Here is a 22317-nt window from a genome sequence, read left to right as displayed (position 1 = left end):
GATTCACACAGTTGACCAAACCACACCAGCACTGCAGGTGGGGTCTCAGCAGAGCAGAGCAATGGCTTTAAGTTGGAACAGGGCAAATTTAAACTGGAGATTAGGGAGAAATTCTTTATAGTGAGGGTGGTGAGACATTGGTTTTGGTTGCCCAGGGAAGTCATGGATGCCCCTTCTCTGAAGGTTTTCAAGGCCAGGCTGCACAGAGCCTTGAGCAAACTGATTTAGTAGAGGGTGTCCCTTTTGGGTTGGAATTAGATGATCTTTAAGGTCCCTTCCAACCCAAACCATTCTATGACTGTGTGAAATCCCATGCACGCTATACTGGTCTCATGTGATGTTAACATTTAAACCAACCATATAAGGTATAATTTCTGATTTTTTTTTCTCAACTTGACTCATGACTAATAAAGGTAATGAGATGTGAGATAAGGAGGTCTTTTTGCTCATATCTGTCTCTTCTCATCTCTGAAAGCCTCACTCAAAAGTTCCCAACCTAGATAGTAGTCTTCTCAAAAAGACCTAAAATTTTTTGGGGGTTCCTCTCCTTTTCTGTCCTATTGGCATCTATAATTAGCTGTCTGTTTGCAAGCAATGCTCTTCTCAAATCAACCAAGAGCACACACTCAAATAAGAATTGCTTTTCTCTACCTAAAGATGCTATGTTACAGTTTAATCTGATTTCAGTTTAAATTTGTATCCAGCCTATATCTAGTTTTAAGCTTTATTTATTTTGCATGAACAGTGTCAGAGTCATCAGTTCTGGGTTCTTCAATTTAAGAAAGACATTGAGATACTTGAAGGTGTCCAGAGAAGGGCAATGAGGCTGGTGAGAGGTCTTGAGCACAAAAGGTTGAGGGAGCTGGGGTTGTTTAGCCTGGAGAAGAGGAGGCTCAGGAGAGACCTTAGTGCTGTCTACCACTACCTGAAAGGAGGTTGTAGCCAGGTGGGGGTTGGTCTCTTCTCTCAGGTAACCAGTGGCAGAACAAGAGGACACAGTCTCAAACTGTGCCAAGGGAAGTTCAGGCTCGAGGTGAGGAAAAAGTTCTTCACAGAAAGAGTAACTGTCCAATGGAATGGGCTGCCCAGGGAGGTGGTGGAGTCACCATCCCTGGAGGTGTTCAAAAAAAGATTGGATGTGGCACTTGGAGTCATGGTTTAGTTGTCAGGAGGTGTTAGATGATAGGTAATAGGTTGGACTTGATGGTCTCTGAGGTCTTTTCCAATCTGGTTGATTCTGTGATCCTGTGATCAATCTGCACACAATTGTGGTTTTTAAAGGGAAAGGATGGAGCTCCAAAATCACTGTTCACAGTGAAAAATAGTCAGGGAAAAACTCTGTCAAAACAGCTAAAATTTAAAAGTCCTTGTATCTGTATTAAAAGTGATTAAACCATGATCTCTCCTGACTGAACTGTGGTGAAAGAGTCTTGGTTTCAGAGCCGCCCTGATCCACCTCAGGAAAACCCCTGCTGAGCCACGTACAATAAAGAGTGGTGTGCTGAAAGCAAACAAAAATCACAAAATAAATGAAGCCTCTCTCTGTCAGAGTTTACAAGCCCAGAGCTGCATTAAGCTTTGCACACAGTCTGGCCCTGTGCTTCAATACCTGCACGATGACACACTGAGGACAGGGTTCCCGGCGAGGCGGTGGGGGGTATCTGATGGCACCTCCATTGATTCTATCACCAGATAGCTGCAGTGTGACAACTGATGGATTGTGGGGACCACACTTCATTAACTCTGCATGCCTGTCTCTTGCAAGTAGTCTTTTTAATCTGCTCACTTTTTAACCCTCCACTCAATAATTCTCTCCGGAGCATGTGTGTCTGCCTTGTCCTTTAATGGTCATGCCAAACAGGGAAATCAATGGTAATAAGTACTCGTGGAATGGGATGTAAATAAGCACTGATAAAATTGCATAGATAGCATTTAAAGTACTGTTGATCCAATGAAACATAAAAGCCTTTAATTTTTACTATTGAGGATCATTCTTCCAAGTTACACAGCTCTTTGGAGAGTTTTATTACTTTCTTCACCGTTTCAGTGAAATATTTAGTTTTAGTTTGCGTGAAGGGAAGAAGAACAGCAAACACTTGACTGTGTTTCATTAGGGTAGTTGTAACCTAGCCTTAAACCTGTCCTGGTGTGAGCTAAACCAGAACCAATTCTGCTCAGTGCTGTGACTTCCCAGCTCAGTCTCTGATCAATGAGGCACTTTCTGAAGTTCAGGGAAGGCTTGCACAGCCAGGGGATGTTTCTATCAGGGAAAAGCTGAGGAGGAGAGCTCCTGCCAAGGGCTGGTCTGCAGAAAGGCTCTGCCTTAGACTTGCTCCTCTGCAGAACAAGGGCACTGCTGCAGCTTGTGCCCCTCCTTGGGGGGCAGGAAGGCAGAGGTGGCACCTGCAGGGAGGAGCAGACAGGACAGGTGACCCTCAACTGACTGACAAGGGATTGTGTCCTATGGATGGCATGTTCAGGAGGAAGCTGAGGGATCACCAGAGTAAAGCCTCTTCTTCACTGGCTGGTGTCCCAGGAGGTCTTCATCCCTCCTGACTTTGATGTTTATCTGTGTTTTTCTTAATCCATTTTCAGAATCCCGCTCCTGAATCTGGTTCCAATCTGCTGCTGTGTCCAGTCTGGGATTTGCCCAGTGCCTGTCCCCAGCATCAGTGGTGCCAGTGGTGTCATCCTTGCCATCAGGGGTTGGGTTGGTTCTTGGTTTGTGTCTCTTTGCCTCTATTCCATTGGATTGTTCCTCTTTCCATCCCAGCTGGGTTAGTTTCTTTCCCAGCCCATCAGTCTTTTTCCCTTCTTCCCTTTCTCTTCTCTTTGGGAAGGCACAGGGCATCATGGAGAGCCTCTGGCAGCCATGGCCAGCCCAGCCTTGACCCTTGAATAAAACAAAGAAACGTGTATCAAAGATGACAAATTAATAATCCACTTAATTGACAGCATTCCTGTGTTTCACCAAGCACTGCTATCACGCTGGGAACAGTTTAAAACTAGCAGCACTTGGCGATGAAGCAGACCTGTGTCATTTGCTGTTTCTGGTTTATATGTGTTTGCTATTGGAAGCACATGCATTTAATTGCTTCAAACAGTGGGACTTCAACATTATTCTGATGACTACTGAACTGTTAAATTGATCTGAGCACTGAGAATATGTATATGTTTTTAAATCAGCCTACTGGCAAATTTCCTTTGCTTTAATGCTTCCTCATTACCCTTAATTAAATCCTTTTCTTACCCATTGCCTCCCAAATTACATCACTAACCCCTCTCCTTCTCATCTTGGTAGTGCCTCCAAAATTTACAAAAATTAATGGCTCCTCAAGCTTTAAACACTTTGGGCAACATTCACCACACGTAATTTTGTTGGGAACAGATGGAGCTGCACCAGGAATGAAGTTGGCTGCTAGGAATTACTGAGCGACCTGAGGACTAAACTATTTTGTTTTGCAAATCTGATTTCTCCAGCAACATCAAGCAAGATAAAGAAGGAAAACCAAAATACTAAAGATGTTATGATCTCTGAGAGGCATAACCTACCCTCAGTTCACACGTTTGGAACTCCCAGAGATGGAGATGAGCAGTCTGCCATGGATCAGGGGTAGTCATAAACCTGTGTGTGTTGGTGGGTTGAAGCATCTATTTATCTAAATATATTTAAAGCTCTTTCCCTACAGACATTTTTACTACCTGGTATGTGGGTTGGAATTGAATTACTACTGCCTTATTTTAGTTTTATGCCTTCATAATGACATTAAAAGCAACACTTAACATAAAACTAGCAAAAAGTGATGGTGAATCAAGCCCAATTCACCTTTCTGTAATTGTGCTCTTTAAAAAGGTAGGAAATCTCTGAGGAGGAAAGAGGAAAATGACTGCAAAAATTAGTATCTTCCCCTAAAAGATTACATTTTCTCTACTTTTGTTATCCTTTTGGGTGTTTTTTTTTTTCCCATATCTTGGAAAAGAGTGGCTTGGAAAGGTAAAAACAACCTGACTGGAAGCTTTACTTTTACATGTTACAATAAAATGTATGTGTAACACAATTGCTGGAGAAGCAAACAGGCAGAGGAGCAATCTGCCTGATTAATTCAGGAACATTAAAAACAACAAATGGAAAACCTGTGCAAGCAGCACCTCTTGATGAAACACAGCACTTTACAACATCAAAAGTAGCCTGTAGATATGTTTCTGAACTGGAAATGCTAGAAATGTTCTTGGCAAACAGCCAACAGATTGCTTTGAGGCTCTAGAAATCGTAAAATCATTAAGGTTGGAAAAAAACCTTGGAGATCACCAAGTCCAACCATCAACCCCACACCACTGTGCCCACTAAACCACAGAATCATAGAGTCACAGAATGGTTTGGGTTGGAAGGAACATTAAAGGCTACCTCCCAAAGTGCCATGTCTACACATTTTTTGAACACGTCCAGGGTGACTCCACCACCTCCCTGAGCAGTCTGTTCAAATGCCTGACCACTCTTGCAGTACAGAAATTGTTCCTAATATCCAAGCTAAGCCAATGGCATTCTGGCTTGGGTCAGGAATGGCATGCCCAGCCATAGTGGGCAGCGATTGCCCCCCTGTATTCAGCATTGGTAAGGCCACACCTCGAGTACTGGGTTCAGTTTTGGGCACCTCAACACATGAAAGACTTTGACAGGCTGGAACAGGGGCAAAGAGGAAAAACTTAGCTGGTGAAGGACCTAGAGAATGAGTCTGATGAAGAGCAGCTGAGGGGACTGGGACTGTTTAGTTTGAGGAAGAGGAGGCTGAGGGGAGACCTTATAGCCCTCGACAACTACCTGAAAGGGTAACAGAGAGAGGTAGGTGCTGGTCTTTACTCACAGGTAATCAGTGATAGAACAAGAGGAAACAGCCTTCAGCTACAGCAGGGGAGGTTTAGGCTCGAAATTAGGAAAAAAAAGATCACAGAAAGAGTGATCAAACATTGGAACAGGCTGCCCAGGGAGGTGGTGGAGTCACCATCTCTGGAGGTATGTAAAGGTTGCTTAGATGTAGAGCTTAACAATATGGCTTAGTGGTGAACTTGGTAGAGTAGGGTTAATTTTTGGACCTGATGACCTCAAGGGTCTTTTCCAACCTGAATGATTCTCTGATTCTTTGATTCTAAGCCTTCCCTGGTGTGACTTGAGACCATTTGCCCTTGTCCTAAATGCAGAAGCTAGAGAAAAGACTACAAACAAGGCTGGTCCAGGGAAGGAGGGAAAGTGTGACAGCTGGCTTTGCGGGCACTTGAGCACATTTTCCTCCAGAAGGCTGTCAGGCAAAACCAACTTCCTTGTTATAATTAAATTACATGATATATATTGTTGAAGAGGCCTCTCTATTGGTTCTTAAACGTAATGAATCATTTCAAGGATCCCAAACCACTGTCATTTAACAAAATTATATGTTTTCCACTTTGTACTTTGCTGTTATTTAAAGAATTAATCATAGGGAGGATTCTAGCTTCACTCTGTCACACAAAAGAAAACCCCATCATTTCAACAAATGGCTTCCTAGGATTGATTTATAGCTATTATATAGTATAACATAATGATATGTAACAAAATTTCATTACACACTAAGGTTAATTTGAATTATTATTTGTGCTCCCTGGTAGGCAACTGGAGATACTTGTGTGCAGTAATGGCTGCAGGATGGTACAGCAGCATTTCAATGACCTGCGGCAGTAGGCAGGGATCATGTCCCTCTACTCAGCACTGGTGAGGCCACACCTCAAATCCTGGGTTCAGTTTTTGGCCCCTCACTACCAGAAGGATAGTGAGGGGCTGGAGTGTATCTGGAGCAGGGCAATGAAGCTGGGGAAAGGTCTGGAGAACAGGTCTGGTGAGGAGCACCTGAGGGAACTGGGGTTGTTTAGCTTGGAGAAAAGGAGGCTGAGAGGAGACCTCATTGCTCTCTACAACTCCCTGAAAGGAGGTTTGAGGGAGGTAGGGGTCAGTCTCTTCTCCCAGATAATGAGTAAGGAGAGGAAATGGCCTTGAGAAGGCTTTGGGCAGACGCAATAGCAGCCTTCCAGTACCTGAAGGGGACCTACAAGAAGGCTGCAGAGGGACTGTTTGCAAAGGCCTGCAGTGAAGGGCAGTGGTTTGAAATTAAAGAGGAGATTTAGGTTGGATGTTAGAAATACCACAAGGGTGCTGGAACACTGCAACAGGTTGCCCAGGGAGGTAGTTGAGGGTCAACAAGGTTCTGAGCAGCTTGATCTAGTGGAGGATGTCCCTGCTGATTGCAGGGGGGTTGGACTTTTGGAGGTCCCTTCCAACCCAAACCGTACTATGATGAGAAGAGGAGGGTTTGCCAAGAGAGACAACATGCTGGGTAGACATCTCCATGTATTCCTTTCTCCTTCTTCCAACCTGTCCTATTACTGGCTCACAGGTCTTTTTCACATCACTTACAGTTCTAAATGTGAAAGGAAAGGAATAATGATTTCAGTCAGGTACCAAGTGAACAACAAAAGACAGGTTCTTACAATCTGAGAAACTGTGAGGCAGTTAAAATGATAGAGAAAGGTCAGGTGCAAAGAGATCCTGGTTCTGTCTGCCACAGGATTAGTAACTGGGAATATGTAAGAGATATACTGCAGGAATATTTCAATGGAGACTGAAGCACTCAGAGCTGAGGAATGATGATAGAGTCTCCACCATAAGGATCTGCATAGTTGTTTGTTTGTTTGTTTGTTTTTTAATGAGAGTTCAGATTCTGAGATGTATTTTAAACCTTTCCTAGTGGACCAGAAGTTCTCCATGGGATGGCAATGTGGCCTTGTGGCCAAGACCATGAATGGTATCTTGGAGTCCATCAAGAAAAGTGTGTCCAGCAGGACTAGGGAGGTCCTCCTGCCCCTCTACTCTGCCCTGATGAGACCACACCTGGAATACTTAGTCCAGTTTTGGCCTCCCCAGTCAGGAGAGACATGGATCTGCTGGAGAGAGTACAATGGAGGCTACAAGGGTCGTTGGGGGGCTAGAACAAGAGTCCTATAAAGAAAGACCTGGGGCTGCTTAGTCTGGAGAAGTCTGAGAGGAGATCTTATCAATATCTATGAATATGAGGGGTGGGTGTCAAGATGAAGGGGACAAGATCTTTTTGGTGATGCTCAGTTATTACCGGACAAGGAACAACAGGGACAAGCTGGAACCCAGGAAGTTCTGTGTGAGCATGAGGAGAAATTTCTTTACTGTGAGGGTGCTGGAACCCTGGAGCAGGCTGCCCAGAGAGGTTGTGGAGTCTCCGAGTCTTATTCTCTGGAGGCTTTCAAAACCCACCTGGATTCATTCCTATGTGACCTGCCCTAGGCAATCCTGCTTTGGCAGTGGGGTTGGACTCGATGATCTGGACGTAAGGAAGAAGTTCTTCACCATGAGAGTGGTGAGAGCCTGGAATGGGTTGTCCAGGGAGGTGGCTGAGGCCCCATCCCTGGAGGTGTTTAAGGCCAGGCTGGAGGAGGCTCTGGCCAGCCTGATCTAGTGTGAGGTGTCCCTGCCCATGGCAGGAGGGTTGGAACTGGATGATCCTTGTTGTCCCTTCCAACTCTGACTGATTCTATGATCTCCAGAGGTCCCTTCCAACCCCTAACATTCTGTGATTCTTTGAAACCTGAATGTAAGAAATACCTTCTTGCTGGAACTCAATAGATTGCCACAATCATGAAATCAGTGCTAGGAACAGGAGCAGATGCTGAGAAACTGTTCATGAATGTAAGAGAAGCAGCAAGAACTTTGAGATCTGAAAACAAAACTGAGCTCTTGTCTCCTTCAATATTCCATTGCCCCTGCAACAGCTTACAAAATAATCCAAACTTTACATTTCGTCACGGCTGTCATTTAAAGGCTTTGCAAGATGAGATTGAATCCCTGTTTGCATGGAACAGGACATTTCTGAAAATACTACAGCACATCTCAGGGGAAGATGAAGTGCAAGACAAAATGTGAGGTCTAAACGACAACTTCAGCCACTGGCAAGTCTTGTGGGGTTGTCTTGTGTGGGGTTTTTTTCTTCTTAAGAAAGAACTAACCTTTCTAAATGTGAAATATATGAGGACTTCATGCCCTTAACAAATGAATGAGTATGAGAGACAAAAATGGAAACCAAGCCTGGGGGAAAGTTTGATCCCTGGTTCTTAATAGATACACAAAATGCAGTGGCAGTGTAATCAGAGTGGGTCTGTTGAGAAGAGAGATGTGTGGCACACCAATTACCGACAGCGGGGAGAATTGAAAGAAATTACATTCAGGGGAGTGTGAAATGTGAAAGTCAGGGAAATAAATTAGATGTTGTATGACCTCTAGTGTAATATGTGGAGAACTAATATATTTAACCTAGTTGCAATCATGTCATAGCTAGGCTGCATTAGGAATGTTTTCATTTGAATTTTCCTAGCTATGGCTCTGTGTCCAACTTTTCGGAATGGAAAATGACACGGTACCACAGGCAGCTCCAGAGCTGGGGCTGAACCTGCAGCTCCACAAAGTCTGAGCTGTCCACAGCTGAACCTGCAGCTCCACAAAGTCTAAGCTGTCCACAGGAGCCAGGCTTGGAATTTGCTAATCACAGAATCCCAGTATGGTAGCAGTTGGAAGAAACCACTAGGGATCACCTAGTGCAACCCCCCTGCTAAAGCAGGGTCACCCAGAGCAGGTTGCCCAGCATCACAATGTCCAGGCAGGTTTTCAACCAGATCAAGCACTTCAGTCTGCCAATACTGCTCAAGAATCTGCTTTACTGTACAATGCACCATAGTTTGCAGCTGATACATTGTCTTTTTCTTCTTTAAGGAAAACTCCTGTGACTCTAATATTTAATGTCATCAGAGCTGAGTGGTGTGTGAGACCAGATCTTCTCAATGTTGATTAGAAGCTAAAGAGTAGGGAACAAGTGGATGGGCCCAGACTTTTTTCAGTGATGCCCAGTGACAGGACAAGGGGCAGTGAACACAAACTGGAACCCAGGAGGTTTCGTCTGAGAAGGAGGAGAAAGTTCATTGGTGTGAGGGTGCTGAAGCCCTGGAGCCCAGGCTGCCCAGAGAGGTTGAGTTTCCTTCTGGACCCACCTGGACATTGTGATCCTGGGCAAGCTGCTGTGGGTGACCCTGCTTTAAAAGGGGGGATCTCTATCATTCTGTGATTCTGTGAAAAGGACACAGAAGGAACTAGAAGTGCATCTAGCTCAGGACAGGACTGTTTTCTTTTTTAGGCCCCTACCACTATCTAAATCCAATTCTGGTGTCCACTAAGCTGTCTCAGTAAGACAACTGAGAGCTTGAATTTTTTTTCCAGAATGCATGTGGAAGCAGAGCAGCACAAAGCCAGAAAAAGAGGACTTGGCTCCTGCTTTTTCACTTCTGCAGAAGGCAAGATTTCAGGCACCCTATGAGATTCAGGAAATTCCCAGATCTAATCATGTTTGAAAAGTAGACCTGTTTATTGAAATACTGACACATTGTTACTGTCCATTATATTATACTCCGGTCATGTGATGTGGCAACCTGCCTTTCAACATGTTCAAACATTACTTTGGTGCTGATTTCTTTTTTCAACCCATGTAAAAGAAAGAGGATATTTAAAAGCAGCTTGCATGGTGCCTGAAACAGTTTATTGGAAACTCCTTGTCCTGCATGATGCATGTTGCAGGGACTCTAGGAGAAGGCACTGGAAGAGAAATAGCCTTCTGAGGGAGTGATAATTAATCTGACAGGCCAGTTGGTACCCAGTGGTGAGAGCAAATCCCACCAATTAATCAGTGTGGCATCCAGAGGTCATTCACTATCTCTTCATACATCTTTGCATCTCTGGACATGAAGATGAGGAAATGGATGATGAAGCTGAATATCATGACTTCTTCCTTAGCACTGACCTCCACTGAGCCATGCCATTAAAAGGCTGTCAGCTGTTGTTTCAGTAAGTTGAACTGAAGAACAGGCAGTGCCTGTGTTGGCTCATTTCTGCCTGTGTGCTCTACCTCCTACCAGAGGAAATGTCTGCTCTGAGCAGATCAACTCGAAGTGAAGGAGCTAAGTGTCTAAGGAATACAACTGCAAGAGCAGAGAGAAAGAGACACATCTGCATGGGAATTTGAAAGAAGTCATGCATTTTTCTAGTGCTTCTTTCTGGTTCCACCTTTGTCAGCAGCCTATCCTGTGGATTCATTGCTGGCCAGGCAGGCCCAGCCCACACCCTTGAGGAAAGCTGGTCCATCCCAGCCATGGGCTTTGCCTTTGTCCTTGTTAATTTGATAAGATTCTTCTCAGCCCTTTCCTCCAGCCTGTTATTTAATAGCTGAGTGAATGGCCTTCATAGGTTTGGTGTTGCTACTCTGAACTTCTCAGATAACATTGATCCAAAGATGCTTTTGATGAGCTGCACGCTGGAATTTTCCAGAGCTTATCAGCAGAGAAAGTACAATTTTTTGCTAAAGGACAGAGTAATTTCTTCATAGAACTGTGTGAAAACAGCAGAAATTCAGCTCTTTGAGCCCATTACTGTCACTGACTGTCACACACAGAGAGGATGGCAATGTGTGCCATGGCAATGTCTTGTCAATGCCATCTCAGAAGACAGCACTGGGAGGAGCACACTGCCACAATATTTTACAGCATATAGAAAGGACATGGGATACACTCAAGTGAAAGAATTCCCAAGTAGAGAGTCATTCTGTAAGGACCACCTCACCACATTTCTGCTGTAGTGTAAAGTAACTTTAGGGGACCTAATTGTATTAGGGGAGCTACTCTCCATAAACTGAACTGTTGCCCAGTTCCATCTTTTTGCTTTCAACAACATATGGGATCCTTAGCCAGCAGTTTTCTTTTCCCCAGGGAGCTGACTATTGATGAGCAGTAATTGTGGGGCTTTTTGTTTAATGACATGAGTAATAATAACAGTAACTACCACATTCACAACAACAAAAACAAACAAAAAAAATTGCTTTGTCTGCTTCTTACTATGCTGCCATGTAACTCCAATAAATCTGGTGTCACAACAAAAACTTGACTTCCAAGTGGCCACTTTAATCTTTTATCCTACATTCTGAAATAATCACTCTGAACAATTTCTAAAAGGACAGGGAGGGGATTCTGAGCCCCTGCTCTGCTGTACTGGGTGTTTTTTCCAAGAAATCCCAAGGTCCACATTAATCCTCCACTGATTTTGGCAGTTTAGATGACACTTAGATGCTAATACAGCTAAAAATCAATACACAGAGAAGCACATCCAGAAGAAAGTTGAATTCCTGAATCCCAGAATCCCTTAACAGTGGGGATAGGAAGGAACCTCCAGAGATCATCTAGTCCTGTCTCCTTGTTAAAAGCAGAGTCGCTCACAGCAGCTTGCTTAGGATCACAATGTCCAGATGTGTTTGGAATCTCTCCAGAGTAGGAGCCTCCACAACCTCTCTGGACATTCTGTTGCAGGGCCTCAGCACCCTCACACCAAAAAAAGTTTCTTCTCATGTTGAACTTCTGGTGTTCAAAGCCTTCCTCAGGAGAAGCACTCCGAAACATGGGCAGGTACACCAAAAGCAACCACATTAAGTTGCAGTTTTGGACTAGCTAGTACTTTGTAAAGAATCTGTACAAATCTTACTTCTCACAGGATTAGAGACTGGGGTTTTGGTCTGATGTTCACAGTTTGAAGTAAGACTGATAAATCTCTTTATATTTCTATCTGCTCTTTACCCTTACTTGTTAAGGCTGCAGAGATGTGTCTGTAACAGCTTGTGAATGCAAGCTGTGTATCAAGACAACACCACCAGCAATACACAGCACTTCCAAATGCTTCTCTGCATTTCAAATCATGCTACTTAATTGACAGCTTAAATAAAATATTGGTCATGTCAGGCACAGAATCTCTCACTAAGTTAAGTCCACATACAAGTTTTATTATGCAGAAGCCATCTAAGGCTTATAAAAATCCATGTTTACAGATTCACAGATTTCATTGGATTGGAAGGGACCTGAAAGGTCATCTTGTCCACACCCCCCTGCAGTCAGCAGGGACACCTCCAACTAGAGCAAGCTGACCACAGACACGTCAAGTCTGATCTTGAATGTCTCCAGGGATGGGGCCTCAACCACCTTCCTGGGCAACAGTTTCACCACCCTCATTGTGAAGAACTTCCTCTTAATGTCCAGCCTAAATCTCCCTCACCCCAGTTTCATACCATTGCCCCTCATCCTACCACCACAGGCCCTTCTAAACAGTCCCTCACCAGCCTTTCTGTAGGTCCCCTTCAGGTGCTGAACTGAAGCTCTAAGGTCTTCCCAGAGCCTTCTCTTCTCCAGGCTGAACAGCTCAAATTCATTCAGCCTGTGTTCATAGCAGAGTTGTTTCAGCTCCCTGATGATCTTTGTGGCCTCCTCTGGACCCTCTCCATCGGGTCCATGTCCCTCTTCTGTTAGGGGTCCCAAAGCTGGACACAGTACTCCAGGTGAGGTCTCAGTAAAGCAGAGCAGAGGGCCAGAATCACCTCTGTCCATCTGCTGGCCACACTGCTTTTGATGCAGCCCAGGCTGCCATTGACCTTCTGGGCTGCAAGTGCCCATTCCTGGCTCATGTCTAGCTTCTCATCCACCACCCCCACCCTTCCCCCTAAGTCTTTTTCTGCAAGGCTGCTCTCTTGAACAAACAGTGAAAATATGGATTTTTTTTTTTGAGAGTTTTTTTTATAATGTCCCAAAGGAGAGAACTATAGATTGTCTGAGGGGATATATATCAACTTCTTAGGCTACTGTGATACCACCAGGCTTTATACAAGACAGGTGTGAAGGATGAAATTAGTCAATTAGTGAAAAATAATGAGCATTGCAATGATGACTTGCCTGTGTTATAGCCCACAGCTGCTGTTGCACCTCATGGCAAATAACTATCTCAATTATCATCTTGGCACAAAGAGTAGCATTTGTGAGCCATAATTAAAGTGAGTTGTTTGAACTGATGTTTCTGTGCTTTATGAGCACTGACCTGCAGGTGAACACGAAGGTTCACTTTTAAGGCCTGCTCCATAAATTAGACCAGGTTAACATTTCAGGTACTGCTGATGCTCCTTTGTGCATTTAGCAAAGACCTGGCTGTCTTCTTCCAATCAGCAGCAAAAATGCAGGAAAAAAAAAAGCAACCTTCACTTTGAAGGGGATATTTTTAGAGCCCCCTCATTCTGTCATATTTATTTATGCTACTTTCTTACTAGGTTAACAACTGTGAGAAGTCTTTTGAGCGACTTCACTGTATTTATCTAATTACCTGCCTTTCTCTTCTGGAACTAGTAATATACAAAATATACTCCAAGCACTGGAATGAAGTCGTTAATCAAATTGAAAATTGAACTGTCACAATGAGAAATGAAAATTGGCAGGAATAGATGGTGAGTGGGATGAAAGAGTTGCTGGCAGAACCTGACTTGGCTTGTGGTGTTTTGCAAACAAGTCACTGCTTCATGGGATTGTTTGCATTATTTCTCATCTCTTAGGTATCTGGGTAGGAACGAATAAGAAAAGGAAGATGTAGTCAATTTATAACAGAATCCCACCAATTTATAACAGAATCCAAACAATCCCTTGGTTGGAAGGGACCTCTGAAGTTCATCCAGTCCACGCCCCCTCAGCCCCCCCACTAAAGCAGGGTCACCCACAGCAGCTTGCCCAGGATCACAATATCCAGGTGGGTTTGGAATCTCTCCAGAAAAGGAGACTCCACAACTTCTCTGGGCAGCCTGATCCAGGGCTCCAGCACTCTCACACCAAAGAAGATGTTGAGGTGGAACATCCTGGATTCCAGCTTGTGTCCATTGCCCTTTGTCCTATCACTAGGCACAACTGAAAAGAGTCTGGCCCCAGCCTCTTGCCCCCCACACTTTATCTCTTGCTGAGCGTTGATCAGATCCCCTCTCAGGCTGCTCTTCTGCAGGCTCAACAGCCCCAGGAGTCTCAGCCTTTCCTCCTCACAGAGATGCTCCAAGTCCCTCAGCATCTTTCTAGACCCTTGCTGAACTCTCCAGCAATCCCCTCTCTCCCTTGAAATGAAGAACCTAGGATTTGACCCACTACTCCAGATGTGGTATCACTAGGGCATTATTAACTCTGCTGTTTACACTGTCCTGTTTCCTTTAGGTTACTAAAGATTCAGGACTCAGAACATAAGACCAGGTAGTTCTTGAGCCACAAAAACAACAAAACCTAAGGCTTCCTTGGGCATTGTGAAGCTCAGATATTACCCTTTGTGTATGCAGACTATAAAGTGGAGTTTCTGCCAGTGAGAAATAGTAGCAGAAGTTTTCTTCTGTTCATTTATATTTTTTAATAAGTTTTTTATCCATTTAAAATGTCTTTGAGGTGTTCACCCTTCTGCCAAAGTTGAGTGCAAATGGCCAGTGAGTTTAAGAGCTTTATGGACACAAAAATACATGTAAAATTGTCTTTTTTTTTTAAAGAAAACTGTGCTAAAAATTAGCAGATCTATCCTACATTTTGTATATAACCAACCACAGAAAATATTAGTAATGTTTATTGTGTTTTTCTTACTTTTGGGACATCCATAGATTCATAGAAATGTTTGGGTTGAAAGGGATCTTAAAGATCATTCAGTTCCAACCACCCTGCCATGGCCAGATACACCTCCCACTAGACCAGATTGTTCAGGGCTTCATCCAGCCTGGCCTTGAACACCTCCAGGGAGGAGGAATCCACAACCTCCCTGGGCAACCTGTTCCAGTGTCTCACCACCCTCACCATCAAGAATTTCTTCCTAATCTCCATATTCTATGATGCTGTAATTTATTGCTGACAAATACTGCAGTAGGTGTTTCCCAACCAAGGAAGACCAAATCACTGAACCCTTTTGATTCTGGTAGGCAGGGGGGAAGAGAGGAAAGGGTAAAAAAGAAAGAGGCTTTTCAGTTTCTGAAGCATCCCTCCAAAACACACACATCTATTGTCCAAAAGATGAATAGCAGGCTGAGTCTTGGCAGTGTCATGACACTTCTATGCATCTGTGTTATGAAAGATTCGAGTTTTGTTGCCTGTCGATATTCCTTGGGGTCTTTAATGCTGCCTTTCTCTAGAGGAAAACAAAAGTGGCAGACTGGGACTCAAAGGCTGGTTCTCTGAACAAAAGTTTGTTTTCAAGCTGAAGCAGCACTAGCAGATACATGGCTTGATTCCCCCTTTGAACCACGGGAAGCAGGAGTACAGCTTTGAAAAGATACCAAGTGCTTGTTTCCCCTGAGCAGCACGGGAATTGCGGTGTTCAGACAGTCACCTAAATCACATTGTTTGAATGAGGTGAGAAGTGGTGCCCTGCGATTGAAAGCTGGTGGAATGGGTGCATGCAGGCAAGCACTGCTCAAAGACAGCACCACACAGGTACCAACAGGGATAAAACAGTGGAAAAAAAAGAGCTGATGGGAAAACAGAATGATTATGAAGTGGCTGGTGTGATCTACAGCAGGTCTTATCTATGTAGGAATATGTGTCTAGCAACAGGACAAGGGGCAAGGGTTTTAAGCTGAGGGGTACAGTAGGGTTAGGCTGGGTCTTAGGAAGAAGTTCTTCAATATTAGGGTGGTGAGAGTCTGGAATGGTTTGTCTATGGTTCTATAATCTCCTGGATTTCATACCCATAGGGAATATCGGGGATAGAACCCCCTAGACCTGTGTAAACAGAGGAAAGAAAATGGTTGTCATTACAGAGGATGGAGGAACATTTATTTGAATTAAACATTTAAATCTGGCTAATTAACTCATTAACCTTTACATTAACAATTATATTTCACACTGTGCACTATGCTGCTGCTGATATGCCATGGTTCATGGGATTCTTAATTAAATCCAAGTCCAGTGGTCTTTCAAAGATTTCCCATTAATTCCACCACTATCCCCCACAAACTGGGGGAGAATATTACCCAAGACTTTGTCCTCTGATAGGCTCCTGGTTACCCTCATCCATGCAAGAGCAGTGGCTCACCTTCAGTCATTCTGCTGGCACACAGAATCCTGTGGTATTTAATTAGAGAGCCTGTTTAAGGAGTTTATGGAGCAAAAGGCACAGGAAGAGATCTGTGACAGTGATGAAGGTCTCCACTAGCTCAAGGTGCTTGCCTTTTGGCAGAGCTGTGCTCTCCTCAGCCATCTCAGAATGACTCTTCTGGGTCCTGTTCCGAGCTCTGCAGTGCTCAGTCCCTATTAAAATTCCTGTCATACCTCCCAGATTCTGTGTGTTTGCCTCTGCTTTCTGAGTGACCTTCTAGGTGGGGGTCAGGATGCTACTTCATTATTTGGAAATCTCACATTGAAAACCTCTTTTGCTTAAAACAAACCAACCAACCAACCAACCAAACTTCCCCCAGCCCCCTTAAATTCACTGCAATTATTTGAGCAGCAAAATGTCAAATCCTCTATGTACAGAGTATGTCTCATGTTTTGGCCTCAGGTAATGACACAGTGCCTGGTAGTAAATCATACAACTGCCCTCACTGAACTAGCAGAAGTACCAGACAGCTCAAGTGACCCAGAGCAGCATTGATCAGCTTCTCCTGTGGGACACAACCCCTGACAAGGTCTGCAGCACATTTAAGCAGAAGGTTTTCCACAGGAATGTAAAACAAGCTTGTAATAGTAAAGTATCACACTAGTCCTCAGATGTGAACATCACAGAATGGCTTAGGTTGGAAAGGACCTCAGAGATCATCTACTCCAACCTCCCTGCCATAGGCAAGGATGCCTCTCAAATAGATTCCAAGGCCTCATCCAACCTGGCCTTGAACATTCTCAGGAAGGAGGTACCCAAAATGTCCCTGGGTAACCTATTCCAGAGTCTCACCACGCTTGAACTTCTTCCTAAGATCCAGTCTAACCCTACTCTCCCTCAGCTTCAAACCATTCCCCCTTGTCCTGTCTCTAGACAGCCTCATGAAAAGTCCCTCTGCAGCCTTCCTGTGAGATCCCTTCAGGTACTGGAATGCAGCTCTAAGGTCCCCCTGGAGTCTTGTCCTCTGTAGGCTGAACAACCCCAGCTCCCTAAGCCTGTTCTCATAGCAGAGGTGCTCCAGCCCTTGGATCATCTTTGTGGCCTCCTCTGGACTTGCTCCAACAGCTCCGTGTCTGTAATGCTGGGGACCCCAGAACTGGATGCAGTATTCAAGGTGAGGTCTCAGCAGAGCAGAGCAAAGGGGCAGAATCCCCTCTCTTGCCCTGCTGGCCACACTCCTCTTAATGCAACCCAGCACACAGCTACCATCTGAGCTGTTTGAACACACCAGTGGCTCATGGTGATCTTCTCAGCAGCCAAAAGCCCCAAGCCTTTCTCCAGAGCTACTCTCAATCCACTCTGCATCCATCCTGGATTTGTGCCTAGGATTGGCCCAACCCAGATGCAGGACCTTTTACATGGTCAACCAGATTCTCCAAGAGATAAAACCTCTTAAATCATCTTTTCCTGGAATGATAAAAAAAAGAAAGGAGAAGCTAATTGCTGAAGTTCAAGATATGTGATAGCTTTTTAAATGTAAATGTTCAATGACAGAAACCATTTAAGGAGCTATTGCCAAAATGATGGCATTAGATTTATGTCTTCTCAGCTTTCCCTCTCTTGCTTCTGGCTTTCCACAAGTTCATCAACTCCAGTTTACTAGCACACCATCAGCCTCTTTCATTAGCACAGCTTTGATGTCTTTTTTTATAACCCAGTTTTTCTGCCCACAGGATGAACTACTACATTTCAAGATTTTGCTCTTTGTTGATCTGATAGAAAATATCAGACCCTGCTCCATAAAACATCACAAACTTCCCATTTCTGCCATTTAATACTCCTCACACTTCTAATGGTTATCCAGTGATGCTTGTTCTACCAGTTTATGAAGCTTCACATTCATCTCAGCATACACTGTGAACAGCTCCTGAATTTGGGAGACATGAGTATTGACATCTTTACCTTACTTTTCATCACTTTTAGATAAACAAAAAAGATATTTAAGGCTTCTTCTCTGCTGTGATTCTAACCCAGAATTATGAGCAGAGAGAAAATAATTTGCTGGTAGAGAAACTGGAAATAGCAGTGAAATAAACCAATGCGCTGAAATCATTCAAGGGAAAGCACAGGCATGCGGTCAGTTTAATACTTCCTCAGAAAGATGTCATGCCTCTCTCATGCTGTGTTCAGGTTCTGGCCTGGAGTAGGCTGCAAGGAAAGGAGGTATTCCCTAGGAGCCCAACTGATTATTCAGAAACATTAAGTGACAGCTCCTGTTTCCGAGAACACAGCTGCTGATCTTCCCCTGACCTAGCTTGACTCACCCAAGCAGAGTCACAGTATGGAAATATTAAAAACCAGAGCTTTTGCTGACAGGACTGTGTAAACCAGAGTTTGTGCTGACAGGACAGGGTAAACCAGTGTTTGCAAAGGGGTTGTCTGGTGTCTCTGAAAAGGTCTTCCTCTTATCCTTCACAATGGTCTTGTGTTGTTTGAAAGCACAGGGTGCATTAAGAAGAGTATGGCCAGCAGGTCTAGGGAGGTTTGCCTCACCCTCTCCTCTGCCTTAGTGAGGCAACATTTGTAGTCCTGAGTCCAGTTTTGTGCTGCCCAGTTCAAGAGAGACAGGGAACTACTGGAAAGAGTTCAGTGGAGGCCACAACGATGCTGAGGGGGTTGGAGCATCTCTGTGTCCTCAAAACAAAACCCTTTGTGTTGATCTGTTGCCAGAAGCTTTTCTTGATGAGGATTTTATTCTCCCTTTCCAGAGGTTGCAGACAGGTTGCCTGGCTTTCTTTCAGCTGCAGGTGCATCTGGGGAGTGCTAGACTGACTGACCTCTCTCTCTTTGTAGGGACAAAGGACTTTAATCTACTTCCAGACTGTGATAAGCTCTTGCCAAGAAAAAGCATTGTGGAGCTGACTTTGAGAGTTCACCACAAGCTGACCCCACACTGGTCATCCTAAAAGAGGGAGATATCCTCCTGTACATGACCCAAAATCTCCTATCCTTCCTGAGGAAGCAAACCCTACCTTTCTGGGGCTAATGACAAAAATGAGATCTAATGACAAAAATTCACCCCAAGCTGCAAGGCTCTCATGATATTTCAGCACCCCAATCCACTCTTTCTGCATTCTGAGAAAGTCAGGAAGTTAAGGAAATGATGGAGAAACAGTTCTGGAAGCTTGGGAAAACAGACTTTGCTGTGATTTATTTATGCAAAGGTGTAATCCAAACTTTTATTTCATTTTTGGGGGGAGGAATATCTCCATATTTTGTGTATTTTAAGGTTTCCAATCTACCCAATGTCTCTAAATGCAGCTAAACTTGTTTCGGATCTCAAATGTAAGAAGCACCAAAGGACTCATACATTCATAGAACAGGTTTAGGTTGAAACAGACCTTCAAGATCACCTAGTTCCAACCCCTGTGCCATGGCCAGAGACACCTTCCACTAGACCAGGTTGCTCAAGGCCTCATCAAATCTGGCCTAAAACACCTCCAGGGAGGAAGCAACCACAACCTCCCAGGGCAGCCTGTTCCAGTGTCTCCCCACCCTCACTGTAAAACTACAATACTATGTACTGTAGAAATGGAATGCTGTGCCTGATGAATCTCAAAAGCTCAGTGTCATTAAAGATAGCTTGGGGGAGGGGGGAGATGCAAGGACCCAATACTGAAAAGAAATGCAAATCTAATTATCAGGGTATCTGAACTGAATATAAAAGAATATTCTGGGTAAGTTCTTCAAACAAACACCTCTGGTTTGTCTTCTGCGTCTAGAAAGTGGTGCAAAGTACCAACAGCAACAGCTGCCCAAGTCAATGAATTGGTCACTCCCTGGAGACAAGGAAAAGTAGCCTTGGGCACTAACCTGGGATACTTCAGAAATTCTCTTCTCTACTAACCATATTTTTTTCATGTTCAGGTGATTTGTTGCTAAACAAATGAATGGAAATATTTCAACTAATCAGATTGCTTTGGTTTTAATTAGAGAGAAGGGAAAAAAAGTTAAAAAAAAAAAAAAGCAAACTAAAATAACCACCACCCACCACCAGCAGCCCTCCCTTCCCTCCCCCCCCAGAAAGTCAGAGATGCAGCTAGCATGACAAACTGATTCTCTGGTTTTGTATTTCAGACAAACAAATACAATGGTTTTTTGGCCTTCACTGGGCTTTCTTTTTTAATGAAAAGCCACTGTTCATTATGCAAAACTGGAAAGAACAATGCTATGCCTAGATGAATCTCAAAAGCTCAGTGTCATTACAAATAACTTTTGGGGAGATGCAAGGGCCCAAAAGTGAAGACAAATGCAAATCTATCGAGTTGTCTGACAACTGAATATTAAAGAATATTCTGGGTAAATTCTGCAAATCCTTTCTTTTTTTTTCCCATCAGTTTGTTCAGGCACCAGCAGCCAGCTACAGAGGAACTCTTCAAGAAGGATAGGTGCAACCTCATAGCTTCAGACTAGCCTCCCTGTTTGTCTCCAACAGCACTTTTTACCTTTCCACATTTGGGGTTTTTCTCTTGAAGCCATGAGCTGCTGACATTCCCCATCTCAACAGTCCAGCCTGTCTCTGCCCTTTGCCCTTTGTCAGACTTTTATCACAGCAATATGATCCAAGCTGGGCCATATCAGAGTCAGGGCATAAATCGTTGCTAATCAGAGAGCTAAAAACTGGTGCAGGGGCTTGGGGAGGTTCAGTGGGTTGTTTGGGTTTCATAGAATAATGGTATGGTTTGGGTTGGAAAGGACCTTTAAAGCTCATCAAGCCCAACCCCTTTGCATTGAGCAGGGACATTTGCCACTAGAGCAGGTTGCTCAGAACCCCAAAACAACCTGACCTGCAATGGTTCCAAAGATGGGGCATCTCCTACCTCTCTGGGCAACCTGGGTTTCAGTTTCAAACCATCACCCCGTGTTCTGTTACAACCAGCCCTGATCAAAGGTCTATCCCTAGCTTTCTGATCAGCCCCTTCCAGTACTGAAAGGCCACCAGAAGGTTTCCCTGGAGCCTTCAGTTTGTTCCCTTTTTATTTGGTTTTTGTGTTTGTGTTTGTTTCTAAAGTGTAGTTTAAGAAGCCCAGATTACAGATAAGGGGGGTGATTTATTTGTGTTGGTTTTGCTCCCTAGTTACCCAAAGCAATTTCAGTTCCTTCCTTTTATTCTTGTTCATGCTTTTTCCTTTCCAATTCTCTATCACACAACTTCTTTTCCTTCATTCCTTCATTCATTGTACAATAAAAGCAGCTTTCCTTCCAAGACTACACATGGAAAATCTCCTGATGTTCCAACCAACGTGTGCTGTCGCACCCAAAGGAAGAAAGAAAACCATGCTGAAACGAAACAATGTGGTGCACAGCTAAACCTGAACTAATCTCATTTTAGAGAACATCAGTTCCCCTTTTGAAAACTGTTCTGTTCAGTGTCCCACCTCAAACCCAGACTCAGACCCCTAGACAAGTGCTGCTCTCCTCCCACATCTGTCTCCAGCTCCTGGATCTCAGTTCAAGCGCTCTAGGCTCGGGGCAGAGTGGCTTTAAAGCTGCCCAGCAGAAAAGGACCCGGGGGTGTTGGTTGATAGCCATCTGAAGATGAGCCAGTGTGTGCCTAGGTAGCTAAGAAGGCCACCAGCATCCTGGTCTGGATCAGCAATAGCGTGCCCAGCAGGACAAGTGATTGCCCCCCTATACTGGACACTGGTGAGGTCATACCTTAAGTAATGTGTTCAGTTTTGGGCCCCTCACTCCAAAAAAAAAAAAATTGAGAGGCTGGAGCATGTCCAGAGAAGGACAACAAAGCTGGTGAAGGGTCTGGAGAACAGGTCTGGAGATGAGCAGCTGAGGGAACTGGGATTGTTCAGCCTGAGGAAAAGGAGGCTGAGGGGAGACCTTCTGGCTCTCTACAGCTCCCTGAAAGGAGGTGGAGTGAGGTGGGGTTGGTCTTTTCTCCCAAGTAAGAAGTGACAGGACAAAAGGAAATGGCCTGAAATTGTACCAGGGGAGGTTTAAGTTGGAGACCAGGAAAAATGTCTTTCTTGAAGACTGCAATGATCTGGGTACCCAGCTGAAGATCTACCTATCTCCTGTACCCCCTTCATATCCTATTTTCAAATGAGCATCACTTAGTCTGAAGGCTTTCAGCTCCCTTGTTCTAACCTAATGGCTGTGTCAGGGTATGAGCTGGAGGTATCCATCTGCCTCCCACTGACTGTCTGAGTCAGGCAGGGTATATTGTTTATAACCCCTGCTAGGCTGTGTCTGCTCTTTATCAGATCTGATTTAATAGACTTCTTAAAGCCCACTTGTCA

This window comes from Indicator indicator, chromosome 10 (assembly GCF_027791375.1).
Source record: "Indicator indicator isolate 239-I01 chromosome 10, UM_Iind_1.1, whole genome shotgun sequence".
Lineage (NCBI taxonomy): Eukaryota > Metazoa > Chordata > Aves > Piciformes > Indicatoridae > Indicator > Indicator indicator.
The sequence above is the reverse complement of the archived record's forward strand: the minus strand, read 5'-3'. Positions refer to the sequence as shown.